The 9,640-nt window shown below is 43.0% G+C and overlaps 1 non-coding gene across 1 annotated transcript; it reads right to left on the bottom strand.

The window, feature by feature from the left end:
- Positions 1-8,428: 8,428 nt before the first annotated feature.
- Positions 8,429-8,503, bottom strand: Trnar-gcg (transfer RNA arginine (anticodon GCG)). Its single transcript has one exon. It is a non-coding gene; the product is annotated as a tRNA-Arg (tRNA).
- Positions 8,504-9,640: the final 1,137 nt, after the last annotated feature.

Raw genomic sequence — 9,640 nt, 5'->3', positions numbered from 1 at the left:
ACATATTTCGTAAAATATTCCGAACACTCGGGCCTTCGGTAATAGTCTGCTATGTGCCACTGTCTAGCACTTCTTGGCTACCTGGAATATGAAATCTGCCTGTTGCCCTTCGTTCGCAGGATATCGTGTGAGAAAGGGGCCAGGTACGTTTCCCATGAGCAATGCTTCCTCAACACGTGCTGATTTACGTATAAAAGATTTTCTGTGTGAATTGAGGACGGAGAAGGAACCGGAAAGAGTGGATGGGAAACTCGCAGAGTACATTGTAGTAAAGGAATGGCGAAAGTTCAAAACTTCTGGTGGATCGGGAATTGAACCCAGGTGCTCCGCTTCTGTAGAACGGTTACCTCAGCCCCCTAGGCCACTTCGAGACGCGCACCATCCGATCCACATTCTCAATTTAGAGCACGCTGCAATGCAGCGTCCGACGCCCACTAAATCCACACTTTCAAATGACTGATTCCCGTAGGGGTTCGGGCGATATCAGGGCATCCTCAGTGAAACAAACAACAAGCAGCCGTAGCGCTTACACAGAGTTGTATGTATGTGAGTGTTGTGTGTTCCTTCGGACAATGCCGACAGAATAGACAACCGTCAGATACACGCAAAAGTTTTCTGTGTCTACGACACTTGTTACACTTGAGCTCAGAATGTGTTCAAGAATTTTGCAGAAAACTAACAGCAAAAATATTGGTCGGTAATTTTGGTTCAAAATGGTTCAAATGACTCTAAGCACTAAGGGACTTAACAACTGAGGTCGTCAGTCCCCTAGACTTAGAACTACGTAAACCTAACCAACCTAAGGACATCACACACATCCATGCCCGAGGCAGGATGCGGAACCTGCGACCGTAGCAGCCGCGTGGTTCCGGACTCAAGCGCCTAGAACTGCTCGGCCACAGCTGCCGGCGGTAATTTTGGAAATTCGTTCTAATATCACCCTCATACACGGGAGGAACCTGAATTTTTTTTTCTTGTTGCTTTTGGCTTTGTGCAGGGCGAGAGATTCACGATAAACGTAGGCTAAGTAAAGAGAAAATACAGAAGAGTATTCTCTCATATGCAATCACTTTTTGGAAAGCACGTTTGTTTCATTCTTTATATTTCTTTATCCTTCAGTCGTTAGGCCTCTTAAAACGTCATAAAACAGTACCTTTCCTGGTCAAAACCACGAAGCGGGTAAAAGTACATTATGTCATCACTTTGGTCTTAAATGGGTGCTCAATTGCTGTGGACAGATTAATAACAGCAGTGGACACCGGGCTCCAGCGCGCGAGAGAAAAGGCTAAAAAGGAACTGAACGAACGTTAGTAAAAAGAGACAAGAATTATTTCTATAGCTCCGCACATCTGTCTTCAATGCAGTTAGGTTCAATGGGCGATCAAGAATTTTTCTTTTGTGCGTATATGCAACGTTGCGCAGCTCCAATGCAGGTTTATAAGGTCAGACATTTAGGCAAATGATCTGTACGACATTCGTATTTTTCCGATGGGCGTGCGTAATTTGCGGAAACGTGAACCATGGCGACGTTATTATGTAGTACGTCCAAACAGAATCAACGTGCTGTTATTCGTTTTTTGGCTGTCGAGGGACAAACCCCCTAGATGTCCACCGGAGAATTGAGAATGTCTATGAGACAGCATGTTTGCCGGAACCCACCGCTGTGGAATGGTGCGCCAAGTACTAAGACAAGCGGTGCAGCTGCTTCATGACAACGCACGTCCCAAAGTCGCAAATTCCATAATGTAGAACTTACACCAACTCAAGTGGAAGGCTCAAGAAACTTCCCTATAGTCCCGATGTAAAATTCGAGAGATTCGAGCGCGCACGGAGGCTTTCCGGCAGTCGTTCTTCCCCCGAACCATACGCGACTGGATCAGAAAAGCGAGGTAGTGACAGTGGCACGTAAAGTGCCCTCCACCACACACCGTTCAGTGGCTTGCGGAGTATAAATTTAGATGTAGATGTAGATGCTATTATCATGCCTTAGGTAGCTTAAAAGCGGCCTTGAAGGGTAGACGATGACGGTCGGACAAGGATGTGCTGGAGGCAGTTACGGACTGCTAGAGACAGCAGTATTATACCAAACGGGTATCTTCAACCTGGTGCGTCAGTAGGTTGATGCCGCCGTCCGGTGTGGCCGAGCGGTTCTAGGCGCTACAGTCTGGGGCCGCGTGACCGTTACAGTCGCAGGATCGAATCCTGCCTCGGGCATGGAGGTGTGTGTGATGTCGTTAGGTTAGTTAGGTTTAAGTAGTTCTAAGTTCTAGGGGACTGATGACCTCAGTCGTCAAGTCCCATAGTGCTCAGAGCCATTTGAACCATTTTTAGGATGATGCCCTCAGTGGTCATGGCAATTTTTCCTTACTGGATTACTGACTCTGGACAGTGCCGCCTTAGGACGGAAAAATTTTGTTGGCTCCTTACACATTACGGAAAACTAAGAGTTCCATGTAACTATATTCTGCGCTCATAGGTAGCAAACCGAGACTAATACACGTCCATCGCGGCGCTCGGGGGACAAAGCACAGTTGCGACACTTGAGGATGAGCTTATGAGAGCCCGAAACCGGTCGTGATAATAAAACAAATTTATAACCGAAGCGGTATTCAACCTCTAGTATACGAGCTGGTACTTGGTACAATAATTCACTGTGAACCAAATTTAATGGAAAGAATTCGATGGTATCCGCTTTTAAATAATCCGGGACTGCGTGAATGCAAGAGAACTTATACTTCGTTGATGATAAAGGAAATGAATTTCCTGTATGTGTGCGCAAGATTTTATTACTGACACTGAACCTTGTTTTGCAAATTGCAGGTTCGTGACATCTGACAGTGGCAGTAGCCGAAACACCGTAGCCAGTAACACGGTTTCATTCAAAAAATTATTCCTTCCTTTGAATTACTACTCCCGTTTATAAACTAGAAAAAGTATCTTACGATGTGTTTTCTTTAGTAATTTTAAATTAAATAATTTCTTGGTACTAGTGATTTTGATTCCACGACTCGAAGAGGCCACATCATCTAATGATTGAATTGGCTGATGATGATGATGATGATCATGATGACTAGTGATTTTGTGGCAGCGTAAAAACGTCACTAGTTTACCGAACACAGCTCGTCTGCTTCCCTGTAATGGATGACCAAAATGGAACGCTAGGAAGAAGTCTGCAAGTCTTTCATGAAATAAGTGACCATAGATAACTAACACGAGAACTTTTCTTTAAAGAAAATGCTGGAAATGCTTATACCTGTGCTCAATGGTCTAATAGAAACTAAAAAAGTACCAATTTTGTATTGCTAGCACGTACAAAATGGGTCCATGTATTACGGAATAATCATGCTATTACCGGATGTCATTTCACTTAATGCTTCATAACGCAATTACAGTTTCGTGCGACACAGAGTTATTGGATGGCAATGTAATCACGCATTTGAATTCTGTTTGAGCGACCGTCATAGCGTGCTCACTTTGCGAGAGGTTACGTGCTGGCAGCAATATCGCATTTCAACTCCTCTTCGCTACCAATATCTGTGGCAATAACATGTTGTGAGTACATAATTTGATTTTGGTAGCTTTGGGTTGTTTAGTAATGTTTCTTCATAACAAAAAAGCGAAAAGTCTCGATGTACATACATCGTTTTGTAAATCAGGGTTCATCAAGAAATTTCTTCGGATTACACCTGATATTTATAATTATTGCTGCTTTCAAATTAGTGTATATGCTTATTATGCTCTAGTCGTTAAGATATCTATAGTAGAAATTTAGCGCGCACATTTTCTTTTCTGTGCCTGAAATAGTGCAACACCTATATTCTGCAAAATTGATCCTGTGTGCAGAGTGATTTTGCTAAATGGTGACAAACTACAAGAAACGGTCCTTGAGAGGATAACGAGAATGATGGTCGAATCCATATTATGGACGGAAACACGCTCCAAGGGAGGTACAACTACCTGAACATGGCGATAAAACGTCTTTGACAGCAACAGACAGTTGGTCAGCCATCAAGAAGTTAGCCAGATGACCGTGTGGAACGTTCTCCACGACAGCTGCCACTATGCGTACCTCTTGCAATACATGGGAGGCCTCATTAGCTACGAACTTCCCTCCGTGGCTGCATACTCCAAAATGCTGGAATTTCTGTCGTTCATCCTATTCACAGCCGAGGTTACCTGCACGAGTGGCTGTGACGTCAACATTTACAACGCCCAGCAGTGGGCTACGGAGAATGCCCATGGTACGTATGGTCGCAACGAATCGTTAGCACTGATTCAGCCTCAGTGCGTGGACGGGGATTACTAGCGAACACCTCGTGGGGGCAGTAATCCTTCCATAATACCTCACAGGCGTAGTTCCTTATATACTGCAGCAAAATCAGCCTGTGTTTAGTAAACGGTCACTCGAATGGTTGGTACTTCTTTGTGAGACGAAGACAAGACTTTGTTCAAAAGAATGAGGCACCAAATGTATACAGTTTTGGTTTCTTTTAAGCTTTAATTATTGTGTTTCCTATTCTACATAATTTAACGAGATTGTTATTAGCTGCACTGTCTTCATTAAATCAGAACTTTGTAATAGTCACAGAACAGGCATGACTACGTGGGTGTATTCATGTGGTAATTGCATAATCAGTCAACCTCAGTAGGGGAAGGAGACCAATGAGTGGATGGCTCCCTAATGTTTCTGCTGTTGTAGCAAAAGGGCTTCAGTGATCTCAATAATACCTTGTCTCGGAGAAGGAATTTAAGTGTGCTTGCACCATCATCCGCCAGTCTGTAGCAGGGGAGAAAGTTTCTATCAGTCTGTCATCAGTAAGTGGTTTTTAATTATTTGTAGGTATATGCGTTATGCCGTTGACTATAAGAGAGTCAGAAACAGAAGACTATTGCCGCAGTTCTTCATTCGAAGATATATAAGCAGGATGCTTCATTCCATCACATAAACTACAGGGTGTACATATAGTCGGGAAGACGTTCAACTATTTACTGCACAAAAACTAAAAATTGTACAGATGTCATACACATTGCATTTCGAAGAGAAACTCTCAAAGCTTTTTTTACAAACATTCGATACGCGAACCATGAGTGACCCGGCAGACATCAATACGATAATGGAATTCTTGCCATAGCCGCCCCAGTATGGCACTGTCGACTGTGGCAGTCGTTTCCCGTATTCTCTCCTGGATTTCTGCTACATCACGTGGTAGAGGCGGTATATACACCAGACCTTTAATGTGTATCCACAAAAAGAAGGTCACACGCAGTGAGATATGGTGATCGGAGAGGCCATTTCATGAAACAGTGAACTCCAACAGACAGATAGCTCGCTCCGCACCTGAACTCACCACGTTTACGACTGGCGCTGACCATCGGCAAGTTACCAAACTACGCTGTGGCGGTATACACGAAAGAAAAACTTTCAGTGTTTCTCTTCAAATTGATATTCGTATAATATCTGTACAATGTTTGGTTTTTGTGCAATAAACAATTGAAGGTGTTCTCGGACATTATGTACACCCTGTACAAATTTTACAGTCACTCGTGATTTATTCCTGCAAGATATAATATACGAGAGTGAGTCAAATGAAAACCTTAAATATTTTTTAAACATTATTTATTGTGCAGAAGTGGTACAAAGCTATATCACTTTTCAACATAATCTCTCCCACGCTCAACGCAAGTTCTCCTCGCTTACAAAGTCCATAAATTCCTTCAGAAAAAAATTCTTTTGGTAGTCTGCGCAATCATGCACCGCGTGGCGTACCTCTTCATCAGAACAGAACTTCTTTCATTCCACTGCGTCTTTGAGTGGTCCAAACATGTGGAAATCACTTGGGGCAAGGTCTGGTGAGTATGGTGGATGAGGAAGACACTCAAAATGCATGTCTGTGAGAGTTGCAACTGTTGTACGGACAGTGTGGGGCCTTGGTTTGTCATATTCCAAAAGGACACCTGCTGACAGCAATCCACGTCGCTTTGACTTGATTACAGGCCGCAGATGATTTTTTAGGGGATCAGTGTATGATGCACTGGTGACAGTAGTCCCTCTAGGCAGGTAATGCTCCAAAATGGAGCCTTTTACGTCCCAAAAGAGAGTCAGCATAACCTTCCCTGCTGATGGTTCTGTTCGAAACTTCTTTGGTTTCAGTGATGAGGAATGGCGCCATTCCTTGCTCGCTCTCTTCGTTTCCAGTTGATGGAAGTGAACCCAGGTTTCGTACCCAGTAACGATTCTTGCAAGGAAGTCATCACCTTTCCGTTCAAAGCGCCAAAGAAGTTCTTCACAAGCATCAACACGTAGTTCTCTCATTTCAGGAGTCAGATGCTGTGGCACCCATCTTACAGACACTTTGTGAAACTGGAGTACATCATGCACAATGTAGTGTGCTGACCCATGACTAATCTGTAAATATGCTGCAGTGTCATTCAGTGTCACTCGGCGGTTTTCCTTCACTATGGCTTCGGCTGCTGCAATGTTCTGTGGAATCGCAACTCGTTGTGCCTGACCCAGACGAGGAGCATCTTCCACTGAAGTCACACCATTTGCGAACTTAATACTCAATTCATAGACTTGCTGCTGTGACAAACATGCATCACCGTACTGAACCTTCATTCGTCGATGAATTTCAATAGGTTTCACACCTTCACTACACTAAAACCGAATAACAGAATGTTGTTCTTCCCTGGTGTAAGTCGCAAGTGGCGTGGCCATCTTTATACTGATACTGCGACGGTATGTGTGCATCTGCACTATGCTGCCACCTACAGGCCATTCTGTACGGTGTTTGTAGCACGCCTGCCAGTTTACAGGATAACGGCGCGAAATTTCAATTTGTTCTTACAAATTTAACGTTTTCATTTGACTCACTCTCGTAAATGTGGGATCTTGCCCACTGGTCTCGTGTAGTGTGCCTAACAGATGCTGTGTTCTCGAATTGCTATACAACAGTTCAAGCAAATAAATTAGTAGCTCTATTTCAATCAAGAAGATTGACAATTACTTTGAAATGACAATGTTGTCGGAAACGATGGGCGACAGGCAACAAATCCGCGTCCTTTGCTATATATCATGGTCATACAGGCAATAGATATGGATCACTAATAACTGTTCTCGCAGCACTCTCTGCTGGCCATGCTAATGCTCTGTGAATACTGTCCATTAATGTCTAGCAGAGGATGGCAGGAACAGCACTTATATTAACTTCGGCTAGATGGCACTCCTATCGTGGTGACTTCCTGGTCAGCGCGCTATTGGCGGACGTCGTCTCACCACCTTCTCTGATCCTGCGGTCCTCTTCTTCGATCCGGCGCTTGTGGTTACGTCAGAGCAGAAAAATAAGTTCTCTGGAAATACTGCATTTAAAATGGCTGAATGGGCATTCAGCCGCATGGAAACATCCGGATGGAGCGGTATTTCTCAAGATGACTTGATGCCATCTTCAGGCGGTACTTGTAACTGATTTATCTCCAGTCGTTATTGCCAGTAGATGAATCTTGGCGGTGCTGTTGCTTCGCTATTGAAGCAACTTTTCATTTGGTCTCAGAAGGACCTTGCTACTTCAGAAAAAAGTAGAGTTCGTAACTGGAAATCAAAACCAGGTTTTTCTGTACTTCAGGCTGCGACGCTAATCACTTTTATTTTTTTCTTCCGCACACCAAACATTCGCCCTCAGCAGCGTGAGATTCATGCCATGAGAAAAACTGAATTATGTTCAGAAAATGTGCCGAAGTGTAAAATAATAATATAAGAAATGTATTCGTAGTTGTGAGTATGGACAATCATCAGTTGTTCAACTATGTGTCTACATGCTGTACTCACAAATGTATTGTGGATTCATGTCCGAAGGAACTTTGCATCGTAATTCGTAACAACATAGGCACTGCAATATCGTAGGAAAATAATAGTCCTAAATCTAAAAAAAAAAGCTGACGAACAAAAACATTTTGTTGGGCTTGGTAACCCAATAAGTCTTCTCTTTTCAAGTTAACATTTAAAATTTACATTTAGACGTATGTCACTGAGTATTCTTCTTCATATATTAAGAATGAATTATGAAAACCGTCCTCGGGATGGAACATAAACAGTTTTTCTCATATTTTTAAAACTTTTAAAAAAGTATATAAATTTATTGTTCATGTAGCTTAAAGAAATTATCTTCGTCTTGTTAAAGAAAGGTAGTTATGAAGAGTTAATTAAACGCACAAATCTGTCTTGGGTAAATTCTCCCTGCACCACACCATTGTTCCTAACTAGCCAATAAACGGTTTTAATAAAATGAACAACATTCATGTGTTCAGACAGAATCTTCTTTCTTCTCCTGTTTACGTTAGTCTTGATTAAAAAATTCACTTAGTTTTCAGAATGAAATTTTCACTCTGCAGCGGAGTGTGCGCTTATATGAAACTTCCTGGTAGATTAAAACTATGTGCCCGACCGAGACTCGAACTCGGGACCTTTGCTTTTCGCGGGCAAGTGCTCTACCAACTGAGCTACCGAGGCACGACTCAGGGCCGGTACTCACAGCTTTACTTCTGCCAGTATCTCGTCTCCTACCTTCCAAACTTTACAGAAGCTCTCCTGCGAACCTTGCAGAACTAGCACTCCTGAAAGAAAGGATATTGCGGAGACATGGCTTAGCCACAGCCTGGGGGATGTTTCCAGAATGAGATTTTCACTCTGCAGCGGAGTGTGCGCTGATATGAAACTTCCTGGCAGATTAAAACTGTGTGCCCGACCGAGACTGCAAGGTTCGCAGGAGAGCTTCTGTAAAGTTTGGAAGGTAGGAGACGAGATACTGGCAGAAGTAAAGCTGTGAGTAGCAGGTGTGGGTCGTGCATCGGTAGCTCAGTTGGTAGAGCACTTGCCCGCGAGAGGCAAAGGTCCCGAGTTCGAGTCTCGGTCGGGCACGCAGTTTTAATCTGCTGGAAGTTCCGCTTAGTTTTCTTTGTAATTTCTGTTTCCATTAGCATGCAAAGCTCAGCTGTCAGGCCCAAAATCCCACCTTGCTCTCATCGTCTTTTGATAGCAGATGATCGACAGTTAATTCTTTTAACCAGTTAACTGTGTTTTGTGTTTTTTTTCCCCGTGTCTGTGAACGCTAGATCGTCCGGTGCCAGAAAATCTATAGGCGTTACTGTGTCAAATGAAGTACTGGCTATTTTTGTTAACTTCCACCTGATATATCAATATATCTTTAACTTGTTTACAGATAAACCTGTTCTCTTCGGTATCTTAATACTGCACAGAGAAACTGACAGATGGATCTTACAAGGTTTACAATTAGTCCTAGCTTCTTTGTTTACGGTAAAGTGTCATGTCGTTTTTATGTCCGATGGCAGTTTACGACTTTGTGTATTTTCCCAAATTGCTTTCTAGTTATGGAATTCATATTTTTGTTTTGTATTATTTCATTTCTTTTCTTTCAGCAGGTGACTGTATACTTTCTTTAGTTTCGTCATTTCTTTCCCAGGCTCTCGCGCCTGTGAACGGATGTATTCTCTTACAAAACATTTCAAATGACAAAGTCCGCTTCCAGTTTGCTGCCCATTAATAGGTGGTGTTAGTTTAACAGATGTGCTGCAAGACCTGTGTACTGGAGAGGTATGATGCCTGTGCCCTGTTATCAAAAGCTGTGAG

This window comes from Schistocerca serialis, chromosome 2 (assembly GCF_023864345.2).
Source record: "Schistocerca serialis cubense isolate TAMUIC-IGC-003099 chromosome 2, iqSchSeri2.2, whole genome shotgun sequence".
NCBI classification, from domain to species: Eukaryota; Metazoa; Arthropoda; class Insecta; order Orthoptera; family Acrididae; genus Schistocerca; species Schistocerca serialis.
The sequence above is the reverse complement of the archived record's forward strand: the minus strand, read 5'-3'. Positions and strand labels throughout refer to the sequence as shown.